The following is a 16,372-nucleotide window of genomic DNA, read 5'->3' on the forward strand; positions in this document are numbered from 1 at the left end:
GGCAGGCAGGAGCCAGGACTCCAGCCAGCCAGCCAAGGCAGGCAGGCAGGAGCCAGGACTCCAGTCAGCAAGCCAAGGCAGGCAGGCAGGAGCCAGGACTCCAGCCATCCAGCCAAGGCAGGCAAGCATGGACCACGACTACAGGCTGCCAGACAAGGCAGGCAGGCAGTGGCCAGGACTCCAGCCAGCCAGACATGGCAGGCAGGCAGGAGCCAGGACTCCAGCCAGCTAGGCAAGGCAGGCAGGCAGGAGCCAGGACTCCAATCAGCAAGCCAATGCAGGCAGGCAGGAGCCAGGACTCCAGCCAGCCAGCCAGGGCAGGCAGGCAGGAGCCAGGACTCCAGCCGGGTAGCCAAGGCAGGCAGGCAGGAGCCAGGACTCCAGCCAGCCAGCCAAGGCAGGCAAGCAAGGACCACGAATACAGGCTGCCAGACGAGGCAGGCAAGCAGTGGCCAGGACTCCAGCCGGCCAGACATGGCAGGCAAGGAGGGCCACGGTTCCAACAAGCCAGCCATGGCAGGCAGGCAGGGGCCACAACCACAGCCAGCCAGCCAAAAGAGGCAGGCAGGGTCCACAGTTCCAGCTAGCCAGCCAAGGCAGGCAGGCAGGAGCCAGGACTCCAGCCAGCCAGTCAAGGCAGGCAGGTAGGCAGGTGCCATGAGAACAGCCACCCAGCCAAGGCAGGCAGGCAGGAGCCAGGACTCCAGCCAGCTAGCTAAGCCAGGCAGGCAGGAGCCAGGACTCCAGCCAGCCAGCCAAGGCAGGCAGGCAGGAGCCAGGACTCCAGTCAGCCAGCCAAGGCAGGCAGGCAGGGGCCCGGACTCCAGCCAGCCAGCCAAGGCAGGCAGGCAGGAGCCAGGACTCCAGCCAGCCAGCCAAGGCAGGCAGGCAGGAGCCAGGACTCCAGCCAGGTAGCCAAGGCAGCCAGGCAGGAGCCAGGACTCCAGCCAGCCAGCCAAGGCAGGCAAGCAAGGACCACGACTATAGGCTGCCAGCCAAGCCAGGCAGGCAGTGGCCAGGACTCCAGCCATCCAGTCTAGGCAGGCAGGCAGGAGCCAGGACTCCAGTCAGCACGCCAAAGCAGGCAGGCAGGAGCCAGGACTCCAGCCAGGTAGCCAAGGCAGGCAGGCAGGAGCCAGGACTCCAGAAAGCCAGCCATGGCAGTCAGGCAGTGGCCCGGACTCCAGCCAGCCAGCCAAGGCATGCAGGCAGGGGCCAGGACTCCAGCCAGCCAGCCAAGGCAGGCAGGCAGGAGCCAGGACTCCAGCCAGCCAGCCAAGGAAGGCAGGCAGGAGCCAGGACCCCAGCCATCCAGCCCAGGCAGGAAGGCAGGAGCCAGGACTCCAGCCAGCAAGCCAAGGCAGGCAGGCAGGGGCCAGGACTCCAGACAGCCAGCCAAGGCAGGCAGGCAGGGGCCAGGACTCCAGACAGCAATCCAATGCAGGCAGGCAGGAGCCAGGACTCCAGCCAGGTAGCCAAGGCAGCCAGGCAGGAGCCAGGACTCCAGCCAGCAAGCCAAGGCAGGCAAGCAAGGACCACGACTACAGGCTGCCAGAGAAGGCAGGCAGGCAGTGGCCAGGACTCCAGCCAGCCGGACATGGCAGGCAGGCAAGAGCCAGCACTCCAGCCATCCAGTCAAGGCAGGCAGGCAGGAGCTAGGATTCCAGCCAGCTAGCCAAGGCAGGCAGGCAGGAGCCAGGACTCCAGTCAGGAAACCAATGCAGGCAGGCAGGATCCAGGAATCCAGCCAGGTAGCCAAGGCAGGCAGGCAGGGGCGCGGACTCCAGCCAGCCAGCCAAGGCAGGCAGGCAGGGACCAGAACTCCAGCCGGCCAGCCAAGGCAGCCAGGCAGGATCCAGGACTCCAGCCAGGTAGCCAAGGCAGCCAGGCAGGAGCCAGGACTCCAGTCAGCAATCCAAAGCAGGCAGGCAGGAGCCAGGACTCCAGCCAGACAGCAAAGGCAGGCAGGAAGGAGCCAGGACTCCAGCCAGGTAGCCAAGGCAGCCAGGCAGGAGCCAGGACTCCAGCCAGCAAGCCAAGGCAGGCAAGCAAGGACCACGACTACAGGCTGCCAGACAAGGCAGGCAGGCAGTGGCCAGGACTCCAGCCAGCCAGACATGGCAGGCAAGTAAGGCCACGGTTCCAACAAGCCATCCAAGGCAGGCAGGCAGGGGCCACAACCACAGCCAGCAAGACAAAAGGGGCAGGCAGGGTCCACAGTTCCAGCTAGCCAGCCAAGGCAGGCAGGCAGGAGCCAGGACTCCAGCCAGCCAGTCAAGGCAGGCAGGTAGGCAGGAGCCAGGACTCTAGCCAACCAGCCAAGGCAGGCAGGCAGGAGCCAGGACTCCAGACATCCAGTAAAGGCAGGCAGGCAAGCTGGAGCCAGGACTCCAGCCAGCCAGCCAAGGCAGGCAGGCAGGAGCCAGAACTCCAGCCAGCCTGCCAAGGCAGACAGGCAAGGACAATGACTGCAGTCAGCCAGCCAAGGCAGGCAGGCAGGAGCCAGGACTCCAGTCAGCAAGCCAAGGCAGGCAGGCAGGAGCCAGGACTCCAGCCAGCTAGCCAAGGCAGGCAGGCAGGACCCAGGACTCCAGCCAGCCAGCCAAGGCAGGCAAGCAAGGACCACGACTACAGGCTGCCAGACAAGGCAGGCAGGCAGTGGCCAGGACTCCAGCCAGCCAGACATGGCCGGCAAGGAGGGCCACGGTTCCAGCTAGCCAGCCAAAAGAGGCAGGCCGGGTCCACACTTCCAGCTAGCCAGCCAAGGCAGGCAGGCAGGAGCCAGGACTCTAGCCACCCAGCCAAGGCAGGAAGGCAGTGGCCAGGACTCCAGTCACCCAGCCAAGGCAGGCAGGCAGGAGCCAGGACTCCAGCCATCCAGTAAAGGCAGGCAGGTAGGCAGGAGCCAGGACTCTAGCCACCCAGCCAAGGCAGGCAGGCAGGGGCCAGGACTCCAGCCAGCCTGCCAAGGCAGACAGGCAAGGACCATGACTCCAGTTAGCCAACCAAGGCAGGCAGGCAGGAGCCAGGACTCCAGCCAGGTAGGCAAGGCAGGCAGGCAGGGGCCAGGACTCCAGCCAGCCTGCCAAGGCAGGCAGGCAAGGACCATGACTCCAGTCAGCCAACCAAGGCAGGCAGGCAGTGGCCAGGACTCCAGTCACCTAGCCAAGGCAGGCAGGCAGGAGCCAGGACTCCAGCCATCCAGTCAAGGCAGGCAGGTAGGCAGGAGCCAGGACTCTAGCTACCCAGCCAAGGCAGGCAGGCAGGAGCCAGGACTCCAGCCAGCCAGCCAAGGCAGGGAAGCAAGAACCATGACTACAGGCTGCCAGACAAGGCAGGCAGGCAGTGGCCAGGACTCCAGCCAGCCAGACATGGCAGGCAAGGAGGGCAAGGGTTCCAGCAAGCCAGCCAAGGCAGGCAGGCAGGGGCCACAACCGCAGCCAGCCAGCCAACGCAGGCTGACAAAGTCCACAGTTCCAGCCAGCCAGCCAAGGCAGGCAGGCAGGAGCCAGGAATCCAGACATCCAGTCAAGGCAGGCAGGTATGCAGGAGCTGGGAGTCTAGCCACCCAGCCAAGGCAGGCAGCCAGGGGCCAGGACTCCAGCCAGCCAGCCAAGGGAGGCAGGCAGGAGTCAGGACTCCAGTCAGCCAGCCAAGGCAGGCAGGCAGGATCCAGGACTCCAGCCAGCCAGCCAATGCAGGCAGGCATGAGCCAGGACTCCAGCCAGCCAGCCAAGGCAGGCAGGCAGGATGCAGGACTCCAGCCAGGCAGCCAATGCAGGCAGGCAGCAGCCAGGACTCCAGCCAGCCAGCCAACGCAAGCCGGCAGAGTCCACAGTTCCAGCCAGCCAGCCAAGGCAGGCAGGCAGGGGCCAGTACTTCAGCCAGCCTGCCAAGGCAGACAGGCAAGTAGCATGACTGCAGTCAACCAGCCAAGGCAGGCAGGCAGGAGCCAGGACTCCAGCCAGCCAGCCAAGGCAGGCAGGCAGGAGTCAGGACTCCAGTCAGCCAGCCAAGGCAGGTAGGCAGGAGCCATGACTCCAGCCTGCCAGCGAAGGCAGGCAAGCAAGGACCACGAATACAGGCTGCCAGACAAGGCAGGCAGGCATTGGCCAGGACTGCAGCCAGCCAGACATGGCAGGCAAGGAGGGCAAGGGTTCCAGCAAGCCAGCCAAGGCAGGCAGGCAGGGGCCACAACCACAGCCAGCCAGCCAAAAGAGGCAGGCAGGGTCCACAGTTTCAGCTAGCCAGCCAAGGCAGGCAGGCAGGAGCCAGGACTCCAGGCAGCCAGCCAAGGCAGGCAGGCAGGAGCCAGGACTCCAGCCAGCCAGCCAAGGCAGGCAGGCAGAGTCCACAGTTCCAGCCAGCCAGCCAAGGCAGGCAGGAAGGATCTAGGACTCCAGCGAGCTAGCCAAGGCAGGCAGGCAGGAGCCAGGACTCCAGCCAGCCATCCAATGCAGGCAGGCAGGAGCCAGGACTGCAGCCATCCAGCCAAGGCAGTCATGCAGGAGCCATGACTCTAGCCAGCTAGCCACGGCAGGCAGGATGTGGTCCGGAAGTGGCTGTGATGCCAGCCAGGATGCAAAATAATGAAATAAACAAACAAACAAAAAAAAGAATTAAACAATCCTTGTTCATGCCTGGTTTCTCAATACTCAATACGATTCTCAATACGGCAGATTCTCCCTATAACAACTTTTCAGAGACACAACTAGTTGGGTGTTTTTTGTCTTCTTTTTGTTTGTTTGTTTGTGTGTTTTTGTTTTGTTTTGGTATATGTTAAGGCACTGTCTAAATCAAGTCACTTTCTTGGAGTGGGTCCAGATGAGGGCCAATAAGATGATGAGAGGGCTGGAGCACCTCTCCTATGCAGAAAGGTTGAAGGAACTGGGCTTGTTTAGCCTGGAGAAGAGAAGGCTCCAGGTCCTTCCAGTCCTTGAGGGGAGCGTATAAAGAGGAGGGGAATGGCTGATTATGAGGGTCGCAGTGCTAGGACAAAGGGGAATGGTCTTGTTGGAAATATCCAAGTCATGTTTGTCAGGACGGTATCTCTGATAAAAGCAGATCTTATTCACGATTGCAATGGCGGTGTCCCGCAAGCAGCAGCGCCTATGGACACGACATGACAGCCTTTAGACCCTGCTTTCTCCCCCTTGCCTCCCCCCTCCCCTGTTTCCCCACTGGCTGGGTACTCCAGGTTCACAACCTTATCAGAAGGTTGACATTTGCTATTTACTTGTTAATTTATTTGTTACCTGGTGTCAGTCAACAGCCATCCTGTTGTTTCCAAGCTGTCTTGGTGCTCTCCTGGTCCTGTTGATATGATATTCCTTAAAGTCTTCGTTGAACAAAGAGCGCTGGGGATGATGCCAGGCCTTCCGATGTCTCTCGAGGCGCTTCCTCGGGCTGCCATCACTGTTCTCTGGTTTGCTCTCGTTCAGGATATTCTTGCAGTGTGTATGACAAAATATACATCTATACACCTCTATACAGAGTGTGCGTGCCTGGGAAGGTTCGTCCAGAGGATCAGTGATGTAAACTTATCCACCTCTGGAGCCCTCCTTTGGACACTCTCTCCTAGCATCTCATGGAGTGGCAGCCCAAGCTGCCCCCAGCGCTGGAGACGAGGCCGCACAGCGCAGAGCAGAGCGGGACAGCCGCTTCCCTGGCCTGACGCAGTGCTGGGCCTGACGCAGCCCAGGGTACGGTTGACCCTTGTGACTGCCAGGCGCACTGCCGGCTCAGATTCCATTGGCCATCAAACCAGATCCCTTTTTGCCAGGCTGCGCTCCAGAACTTCCCCCCTCATGTCTGCACACAGAGCCAGGGCACCCCGTCCCAGGTGCAGAACCCAGCGCTTGCCCTTCTTCGTGCAGATGGGAACCACCCCCATTTTGTCCAGATCTCAAGGCAAGGCCTCTTTATCCTCAAGGAGGTCTAAACTCCTCCCAGCTTAGCATCATCCACAAACTGATTGATACAACCAACAGATCTTTAGTGGAACCAACAGTAAAAACAAGATAGAGAAATGGCCTTAAAATGGAGCCCAGCAGAATTCAACAGGTTCATCACACACACAGGGCAACTGTCAGGACAAAGTCACCGAATCCTCCAGTGCAGCCATGTTTAAGTTGTCAAGGGACATTCTAAGCCATGCATAGCCAAGGCTTTATGATGCCATGAGCCACCTCCGTGACAAAAGCTCTAGATCTGGGAAACCTGGCAACAGAACACCAGCTGTGATGCAAGGAAGCCAGCCAACAAAGGCACGCAGGCAGGGGCCAGAACTCCAGCCAGCCAGCCAGCCAGCCAGCCAAGGCAGGCAGGCATGGACAATGACTACAGCCAGCCAGCCAAGGCAGGCAAGAAAGGACCAGGAATACAGGGTGCCAGACAAGGCAGGCAGACAGTGGCCAGGATTCCAGCCAGCCAGCCAAGGCAGGCAGGTAGGCAGGAGCCAGGACTCCAGCCAGCCAGCCAAGACAGGCAGGCAGGGGCTAGGACTGCAGCCATCCAGCCTAGGCAGGGATGCAGGAGCCATGACTCCAGCCAGCTAGCCAAGGCAGGCAGGCAGGTTCCACGTTTCCAGCCAGCCAGCCAAGGCAGGCAGGCAGGAGTCAGGACTCCAGTCAGCCAGCCAAGGCTGGCAGGCAGGAGCCAGCACTCCAGCCAGACAGCAGAGGCAGGCAAGCAAGGACCACGACTACAGGCTGCCAGCCAAGGCAGGCAGGCAGTGGCCAGGACTCCAGCCAGCCAGAAATGGCAGGCAAGGAGGGCCACGGTTCCAGCAAGCCAGCCAAGGCAGGCAGGCAGGGGCCACAACCACAGCCAGCCAGCCAAAAGAGGCAGGCAGGGTCCACAGTTCCAGCCAGCCAGCCAAGGCAGGCAGGCAGGAGCCAGTACTCCAGCCAGCCAGCCAAGGCAGGCAGGCAGGGGCTAGGACTGCAGCCATGCAGCCAAGGGAGTCATGCAGGAGCCTTGACTCTAGCCAGCAAGCCAAGGCAGGCACGCAGGGTCCACGGTTCCAGCCAGCCAGCCAAGGCAGGCAGGTAGACAGGAGCCAGGACTCTAGCCAGCCAGGCAATGCAGGCAGGCAGGAGCCAGGACTGCAGCCATCCAGCCAAGGAAGGTATGCAGAAGCCATGACTCCAGCCAGCTACCAAGGCAGGCAGGCAGGGGCCACGGTTCCAGACTGCCAGCATGCCAAGGCAGGCAGGCAGGGGCCAGGACTCCAGCCAGCCAGCCAACGCAGACAGGCAGGCAAGATCCATTGTTCCAGCAATTCAGCCAAGGGAGGCAGGCAGCAACCAGGACTCCATCCAGTCAGCAAAAGCAGGCAGGCAGAGGCCATAACTCCATCCAGCCAGCCAAGACAGACAGGCAGGAGCCAGGACTCCAGTCAGCCAGCCAAGGCAGGCAGGCAGTGGCTAGGACTCCAGCAAGCCAGCCAAGGCAGGCAGGCAGGAGCCAGGACTCCAGCCAGCCAGCCGAGGCAGGCAGGCAGGGGCTAGGACTGCAGCCATCCAGCCAAGGCAGTCATGCAGGAGCCTTGACTCTAGCCAGCTAGCCAAGGCAGGCAAGCAAGGACCACGGTTCCAGCCAGCCAGCCAAGACAGGCAGGTAGGCAGGAGCCAGGACTCCAGTCAGCCAGCCAAGGCAGGCAGGCAAGAGCCAGGACAGCAGCCATCCAGCCAAAGCAGGTATGCAGGAGCCATGACTGCAGCCAGCGAGCCAAGGTAGGCAGGCAGGGGCCACGGTTCCAGACTGCCAGCCAGCCAAGGCAGACAGGCAGGCAAGGTCCATTGTTCCAGCAAGCCAGGCAAGGGAGGCAGGCAGCAACCAGGAATCCATCTAGTCAGCAAAAGCAGGCAGGCAGAGGCCATGACTCCATCCAGCCAGCCAAGGTAGGCAGGCAGGAGCCAGGAATCCAGTCAGCCAACCAAGGCAGGCAGGCAGGGGCCCGGACTACCGCCAGCCTGCCAAGGCAGGCAGGCAAGGACCATGACTCCACTCTGCCAGCCAAGGCAGGCAGGCAGAAGCCAGGACCCCAGCCAGCTAGCCAAGGCAGGCAGGCAGGAGCCAGGACTCCAGCCAGCCAGACATGGCTGGCAAGGAGGGCCACGGTTCGAGCAAGCCAGCCAAGGCAAGCAGGCAGGGGCCACAACCACAGCCACCCAGCCACGGCAGCCAGGCAAGGACCACGACTCCAGCCAGCCAGTCAATTCAGGCAGGCAGGACCAGGACTACAAACATCCAGCCAAGGTAGGTAAGCAGGAGCCATGACTCCAGCCAGCTAGCCAAGGTAGGAAGGCAGGGGCCACGGTTCCAGACTGCCAGCCAGCCTAGGCAGGCAGGCAGGGGCCCGGATTCCAGCCAGCCAGCCAAGGCATGCAGGCAGGAGCCAGGACTCCAGTCAGCCAGCCAAGGCAGGCAAACAGGGGCCACGACTCCAGCCAGCCAGCCAGACAAGGAAGGCAGGCAGGGGCCAGGAATCCAGCCAGCAAGCCAAGGCAGGCAGGCAAGAACCACGACTACAGCCAGCAAGCCAAGGCAGGCAGGCAAGGACCACGACTCCAGCCAGCCAGCCAAGGCAGGCAGGCAGGAGCCAGGACGCCAGCCATCCAAACAAGGCAGGCAGGGGCCACGGCTCCAGCCAGCCAGCCATGGCAGCCAGGAAAGGAATATGACTCCAGCAAGCCAGGAATGGCAGGAACGCAGGGCCACGACTCCAGCATGACAGCCAGGGCAGGCAGGCAGGGCCACAGTTCCAGCTAGCCAGCCAAGGCAGGCAAGGAGAGCCATGGTTCCAGCAAACCAGCCAGGGCAGGCACGCAGGGTCCACGGTTCCAGCCAGCCAGCCAAGGCAGGCAGGCAGGGGCCATGACTCCATCCAGCCAGCCAAGGCAGGCAGGCAGGGGCCCGAACTCCAGCCACCCAGCCATGGCAGGCAAGCAGGGGCCAGGACTCCAGCCAGCCAGGCATGGCAGGCAGGCAGGAGCCAGGACTCCACTCAGCCAGCCAAGGCAGGCAGGCAGGAGCCAGGACTCCAGCCAGCCAGCCAAGGCAGGCAAGCAATGACCACGACTACCGGCAGCCAGATAAGGTAGGCATGCAGTGGCCAGGACTCCAGCCAGCCAGACATGGCAGGCAAGGAGGGCCACGGTTCCAGCAAGCCAGCCAAGGCAGGCAGGCAGGGGCGACAACCACAGCCAGCCAGCCAAAAGAGGCAGGCAGGGTCCACAGTTCCAGCTAGCCAGCCAAGGCAGGCAGGCAGGAACCAGGACTCCAGCGATCCAGCCAAGACAGGCAGATAGGCAGGAGCCAGGACTCCAGTCAGCCAGCCAAGGCAGGCAGGCAGGAGCCAGGACTCCAGTCAGCCAGCTAAGGCAGGCAGGCAGGAGCCAGGACTCCAGTCAGCCAGCTAAGGCAGGCAGGCAGGAGCCAGGACTCCAGTCAGCCAGCCAAGGCAGGCAAACAGGGGCCACGACACCAGCCAGCCAGCCAAGGCAGGCAAACAGGGGCCACGACACCAGCCAGCCAGCCAGCCAAGGAAGGCAGGCAGGGGCCAGGACTCCAGCCAGCCAGCCAAGGCAGGCAGGAATGGGTAGGACTCCAGGCAGCCAGCCATGGCAGGCAGGTAGGCAGGGGCCAGGACTCCTGCCAGCCAGCCATGGCAGGCAGGCAGGAGCTAGGACTGCAGCCAGTCAGCCATGGAAGGCAGGCAGGAGCCAGGACTACACCCACCCAGCCAAGGCAGGCAAGCAAGGACCACTAATACAGGCAGCCAGCCAAGGCAGGCAGGCAGTGGCCAGGACTCCAGCCAGACAGACATGGCAGGCAAGGAGGGCCACGGTTCCAGCAAGCCAGCCTAGGCTGGCAGGCAGGGGCGACAACCACAGCCAGCCAGCCAAAAGAGGCAGGCAGGGTCCACAGTTCCAGCTAGCCAGCCAAGGCAGGCAGGCAGGAGCCAGGACTCCAGCCAGCTAGCCAAGGCAGGCAGGCAGGAGCCAGGACTCCAGCCACCCAGCCATTGCAGGCAAGCAAGGACCACGACTACAGGCTGCCAGACAAGGCAGGCAGGCAGTGGCCAGGACTCCAGCCACCCAGCCAAGGCAGGCAGGCAGTGGCCAGGACTCCAGCCAGACAGACATGGCAGGCAAGGAGGGCCACGGTTCCAGCAAGCCAGCCTAGGCAGGCAGGCAGGGGTGACAACCACAGCCAGCCAGCCAAAAGAGGCAGGCAGGGTCCACAGTTCCAGCTAGCCAGCCAAGGCAGGCAGGCAGGAGCCAGGACTCCAGCCAGCTAGCCAAGGCAGGCAGGCAGGAGCCAGGACTCCAGCCAGGTAGCCAAGGCAGGCAGGCAGGAGCCAGGACTCCAGCCAGCCTGCCAAGGCAGGCAGGCAAGGACTATGACTCCAGTCAGCCAGCCAAGGAAGGCAGGCAGGAGCCAGGACTCCAGCCAGCTAGCCAACGCAGGCAGGTAGGAGACAGGACTCCAGCCAGCCAGCCAAGGCAGGCAGGCAGGAGCCAGGACTCCAGACAGCCAGCCAAGCCAGGCAGGCAGGGGCCAGGACTCCAGTCAGCCAGCCAAGGCAGGCAGGCAGGAGCCAGAATTCCAGTCAGCCAGCCAAAGCAGGCAGGCAGGGGCCAGGACTCCAGCCAGCCAAACAATGCAGTCAGGCAAGGACCATGACTCCAGTCAGCCAGCCAAGGCAGGCAGGCAGGAGCCAGGACTTCAGCCAGCCAGCCAAGGCAGGCAAGCTAGGACCACGACTACAGGCAGCCAGACAAGGCAGGCAGGCAGTGGCCAGGAATCCAGCCAGCCAGACATGGCAGGCAAGGAGGGCCACGGTTTCAGCAAGCCTGCCAAGGCATGCAGACAGGGGCCACAACTACAGCCAGCCAGCCAAGGCAGGCAGGCAGGGTCCACAGTTCCACCAAGTCAGCCAAGGCAGGCAGGCAGGAGCCAGGACTCCAGTCAGCAAGCCAATGCAGGCAGGCAGGAGCCAGGACTCCAGCCATCCAGTCAAGGCTGGCAGGCAGGCAGGAGCCAGGACAGCAGCCATCCAGCCAAAGCAGGTATGCAGGAGCCAGGACTCCAGCCAGGTAGCCAAGGCAGGCAGGCAGGAGCCAGGACTCCAGAAAGCCAGCCATGGCAGTCAGGCAGTGGCCCGGACTCCAGCCAGCCAGCCAAGGCATGCAGGCAGGGGCCAGGACTCCAGCCAGCCAGCCAAGGCAGGCAGGCAGGAGCCAGGACTCCAGCCAGCCAGCCAAGGAAGGCAGGCAGGAGCCAGGACCCCAGCCATCCAGCCCAGGCAGGAAGGCAGGAGCCAGGACTCCAGCCAGCAAGCCAAGGCAGGCAGGCAGGGGCCAGGACTCCAGACAGCCAGCCAAGGCAGGCAGGCAGGGGCCAGGACTCCAGACAGCAATCCAATGCAGGCAGGCAGGAGCCAGGACTCCAGCCGGGTAGCCAAGGCAGCCAGGCAGGAGCCAGGACTCCAGCCAGCAAGCCAAGGCAGGCAAGCAAGGACCACGACTACAGGCTGCCAGCCAAGGCAGGCAGGCAGTGGCCAGGAATCCAGCCAGCCGGACATGGCAGGCAGGCAAGAGCCAGCACTCCAGCCATCCAGTCAAGGCAGGCAGGCAGGAGCTAGGATTCCAGCCAGCTAGCCAAGGCAGGCAGGCAGGAGCCAGGACTCCAGTCAGGAAACCAATGCAGGCAGGCAGGATCCAGGAATCCAGCCAGGTAGCCAAGGCAGGCAGGCAGGGGCCCGGACTCCAGCCAGCCAGCCAAGGCAGGCAGGCAGGGACCAGAACTCCAGCCGGCCAGCCAAGGCAGCCAGGCAGGATCCAGGACTCCAGCCAGGTAGCCAAGGCAGCCAGGCAGGAGCCAGGACTCCAGTCAGCAATCCAAAGCAGGCAGGCAGGAGCCAGGACTCCAGCCAGACAGCAAAGGCAGGCAGGCAGGAGCCAGGACTCCAGCCAGGTAGCCAAGGCAGCCAGGCAGGAGCCAGGACTCCAGCCAGCAAGCCAAGGCAGGCAAGCAAGGACCACGACTACAGGCTGCCAGACAAGGCAGGCAGGCAGTGGCCAGGACTCCAGCCAGCCAGACATGGCAGGCAAGTAAGGCCACGGTTCCAACAAGCCATCCAAGGCAGGCAGGCAGGGGCCACAACCACAGCCAGCAAGACAAAAGGGGCAGGCAGGGTCCACAGTTCCAGCTAGCCAGCCAAGGCAGGCAGGCAGGAGCCAGGACTCCAGCCAGCCAGTCAAGGCAGGCAGGTAGGCAGGAGCCAGGACTCCAGACATCCAGTAAAGGCAGGCAGGCAAGCTGGAGCCAGGACTCCAGCCAGCCAGCCAAGGCAGGCAGGCAGGAGCCAGAACTCCAGCCAGCCTGCCAAGGCAGACAGGCAAGGACAATGACTGCAGTCAGCCAGCCAAGGCAGGCAGGCAGGAGCCAGGACTCCAGTCAGCAAGCCAAGGCAGGCAGGCAGGAGCCAGGACTCCAGCCAGCTAGCCAAGGCAGGCAGGCAGGACCCAGGACTCCAGCCAGCCAGCCAAGGCAGGTAGGCAAGGACCACGACTACAGGCTGCCAGACAAGGCAGGCAGGCAGTGGCCAGGACTCCAGCCAGCCAGACATGGCCGGCAAGGAGGGCCACGGTTCCAGCTAGCCAGCCAAAAGAGGCAGGCCGGGTCCACACTTCCAGCTAGCCAGCCAAGGCAGGCAGGCAGGAGCCAGGACTCTAGCCACCCAGCCAAGGCAGGAAGGCAGTGGCCAGGACTCCAGTCACCCAGCCAAGGCAGGCAGGCAGGAGCCAGGACTCCAGCCATCCAGTAAAGGCAGGCAGGTAGGCAGGAGCCAGGACTCTAGCCACCCAGCCAAGGCAGGCAGGCAGGGGCCAGGACTCCAGCCAGCCTGCCAAGGCAGACAGGCAAGGACCATGACTCCAGTTAGCCAACCAAGGCAGGCAGGCAGGAGCCAGGACTCCAGCCAGGTAGGCAAGGCAGGCAGGCAGGGGCCAGGACTCCAGCCAGCCTGCCAAGGCAGGCAGGCAAGGACCATGACTCCAGTCAGCCAACCAAGGCAGGCAGGCAGTGGCCAGGACTCCAGTCACCTAGCCAATGCAGGCAGGCAGGAGCCAGGACTCCAGCCATCCAGTCAAGGCAGGCAGGTAGGCAGGAGCCAGGACTCTAGCTACCCAGCCAAGGCAGGCAGGCAGGAGCCAGGACTCCAGCCAGCCAGCCAAGGCAGGGAAGCAAGAACCATGACTACAGGCTGCCAGACAAGGCAGGCAGGCAGTGGCCAGGACTCCAGCCAGCCAGACATGGCAGGCAAGGAGGGCAAGGGTTCCAGCAAGCCAGCCAAGGCAGGCAGGCAGGGGCCACAACCGCAGCCAGCCAGCCAACGCAGGCTGACAAAGTCCACAGTTCCAGCCAGCCAGCCAAGGCAGGCAGGCAGGAGCCAGGAATCCAGACATCCAGTCAAGGCAGGCAGGTATGCAGGAGCTGGGAGTCTAGCCACCCAGCCAAGGCAGGCAGCCAGGGGCCAGGACTCCAGCCAGCCAGCCAAGGGAGGCAGGCAGGAGTCAGGACTCCAGTCAGCCAGCCAAGGCAGGCAGGCAGGATCCAGGACTCCAGCCAGCCAGCCAATGCAGGCAGGCATGAGCCAGGACTCCAGCCAGCCAGCCAAGGCAGGCAGGCAGGATGCAGGACTCCAGCCAGGCAGCCAATGCAGGCAGGCAGCAGCCAGGACTCCAGCCAGCCAGCCAACGCAAGCCGGCAGAGTCCACAGTTCCAGCCAGCCAGCCAAGGCAGGCAGGCAGGGGCCAGTACTTCAGCCAGCCTGCCAAGGCAGACAGGCAAGTAGCATGACTGCAGTCAACCAGCCAAGGCAGGCAGGCAGGAGCCAGGACTCCAGCCAGCCAGCCAAGGCAGGCAGGCAGGAGTCAGGACTCCAGTCAGCCAGCCAAGGCAGGTAGGCAGGAGCCATGACTCCAGCCTGCCAGCGAAGGCAGGCAAGCAAGGACCACGAATACAGGCTGCCAGACAAGGCAGGCAGGCATTGGCCAGGACTGCAGCCAGCCAGACATGGCAGGCAAGGAGGGCAAGGGTTCCAGCAAGCCAGCCAAGGCAGGCAGGCAGGGGCCACAACCACAGCCAGCCAGCCAAAAGAGGCAGGCAGGGTCCACAGTTTCAGCTAGCCAGCCAAGGCAGGCAGGCAGGAGCCAGGACTCCAGGCAGCCAGCCAAGGCAGGCAGGCAGGAGCCAGGACTCCAGCCAGCCAGCCAAGGCAGGCAGGCAGAGTCCACAGTTCCAGCCAGCCAGCCAAGGCAGGCAGGAAGGATCTAGGACTCCAGCGAGCTAGCCAAGGCAGGCAGGCAGGAGCCAGGACTCCAGCCAGCCATCCAATGCAGGCAGGCAGGAGCCAGGACTGCAGCCATCCAGCCAAGGCAGTCATGCAGGAGCCATGACTCTAGCCAGCTAGCCACGGCAGGCAGGATGTGGTCCGGAAGTGGCTGTGATGCCAGCCAGGATGCAAAATAATGAAATAAACAAACAAACAAAAAAAAGAATTAAACAATCCTTGTTCATGCCTGGTTTCTCAATACTCAATACGATTCTCAATACGGCAGATTCTCCCTATAACAACTTTTCAGAGACACAACTAGTTGGGTGTTTTTTGTCTTCTTTTTGTTTGTTTGTTTGTGTGTTTTTGTTTTGTTTTGGTATATGTTAAGGCACTGTCTAAATCGAGTCACTTTCTTGGAGTGGGTCCAGATGAGGGCCAATAAGATGATGAGAGGGCTGGAGCACCTCTCCTATGCAGAAAGGTTGAAGGAACTGGGCTTGTTTAGCCTGGAGAAGAGAAGGCTCCAGGTCCTTCCAGTCCTTGAGGGGAGCGTATAAAGAGGAGGGGAATGGCTGATTATGAGGGTCGCAGTGCTAGGACAAAGGGGAATGGTCTTGTTGGAAATATCCAAGTCATGTTTGTCAGGACGGTATCTCTGATAAAAGCAGATCTTATTCACGATTGCAATGGCGGTGTCCCGCAAGCAGCAGCGCCTATGGACACGACATGACAGCCTTTAGACCCTGCTTTCTCCCCCTTGCCTCCCCCCTCCCCTGTTTCCCCACTGGCTGGGTACTCCAGGTTCACAACCTTATCAGAAGGTTGACATTTGCTATTTACTTGTTAATTTATTTGTTACCTGGTGTCAGTCAACAGCCATCCTGTTGTTTCCAAGCTGTCTTGGTGCTCTCCTGGTCCTGTTGATATGATATTCCTTAAAGTCTTCGTTGAACAAAGAGCGCTGGGGATGATGCCAGGCCTTCCGATGTCTCTCGAGGCGCTTCCTCGGGCTGCCATCACTGTTCTCTGGTTTGCTCTCGTTCAGGATATTCTTGCAGTGTGTATGACAAAATATACATCTATACACCTCTATACAGAGTGTGCGTGCCTGGGAAGGTTCGTCCAGAGGATCAGTGATGTAAACTTATCCACCTCTGGAGCCCTCCTTTGGACACTCTCTCCTAGCATCTCATGGAGTGGCAGCCCAAGCTGCCCCCAGCGCTGGAGACGAGGCCGCACAGCGCAGAGCAGAGCGGGACAGCCGCTTCCCTGGCCTGACGCAGTGCTGGGCCTGACGCAGCCCAGGGTACGGTTGACCCTTGTGACTGCCAGGCGCACTGCCGGCTCAGATTCCATTGGCCATCAAACCAGATCCCTTTTTGCCAGGCTGCGCTCCAGAACTTCCCCCCTCATGTCTGCACACAGAGCCAGGGCACCCCGTCCCAGGTGCAGAACCCAGCGCTTGCCCTTCTTCGTGCAGATGGGAACCACCCCCATTTTGTCCAGATCTCAAGGCAAGGCCTCTTTATCCTCAAGGAGGTCTAAACTCCTCCCAGCTTAGCATCATCCACAAACTGATTGATACAACCAACAGATCTTTAGTGGAACCAACAGTAAAAACAAGATAGAGAAATGGCCTTAAAATGGAGCCCAGCAGAATTCAACAGGTTCATCACACACACAGGGCAACTGTCAGGACAAAGTCACCGAATCCTCCAGTGCAGCCATGTTTAAGTTGTCAAGGGACATTCTAAGCCATGCATAGCCAAGGCTTTATGATGCCATGAGCCACCTCCGTGACAAAAGCTCTAGATCTGGGAAACCTGGCAACAGAACACCAGCTGTGATGCAAGGAAGCCAGCCAACAAAGGCACGCAGGCAGGGGCCAGAACTCCAGCCAGCCAGCCAGCCAGCCAGCCAAGGCAGGCAGGCATGGACAATGACTACAGCCAGCCAGCCAAGGCAGGCAAGAAAGGACCAGGAATACAGGGTGCCAGACAAGGCAGGCAGACAGTGGCCAGG

General features: G+C 61.9%; 3 protein-coding genes across 10 annotated transcripts in view; 2 read left to right on the top strand and 1 right to left on the bottom strand.

Moving 5' to 3' along the window:
* The window catches only part of LOC125686015 (uncharacterized), a 130,630-nt gene that overhangs the window by 102,348 nt on the left and 11,910 nt on the right, over nt 1–16,372 (bottom strand). The window lies entirely within an intron of this gene.
* Nucleotides 1–16,372, top strand: part of LOC125686013 (collagen alpha-1(I) chain-like) — a 101,986-nt gene that overhangs the window by 17,904 nt on the left and 67,710 nt on the right. The window lies entirely within an intron of this gene.
* Nucleotides 1–16,372, top strand: part of LOC125686012 (uncharacterized) — a 73,105-nt gene that overhangs the window by 7,158 nt on the left and 49,575 nt on the right. The window contains exon 3 of one of the 4 annotated variants that reach the window (XR_007373578.1): nt 11,506–11,581. The exons of 2 other annotated variants lie outside the window; for them this stretch is intronic. The gene's annotated coding sequence lies outside the window, so the exon portion shown is untranslated. Of the gene's footprint in view, nt 1–3,041; nt 3,138–11,505; nt 11,582–16,372 lie in introns of those variants that run through there. One more of the 4 variants, XR_007373577.1, reaches the window with a different exon arrangement.

The sequence above is a fragment of the Lagopus muta genome, chromosome 30 (genome assembly GCF_023343835.1).
Source record: "Lagopus muta isolate bLagMut1 chromosome 30, bLagMut1 primary, whole genome shotgun sequence".
NCBI lineage: Eukaryota > Metazoa > Chordata > Aves > Galliformes > Phasianidae > Lagopus > Lagopus muta.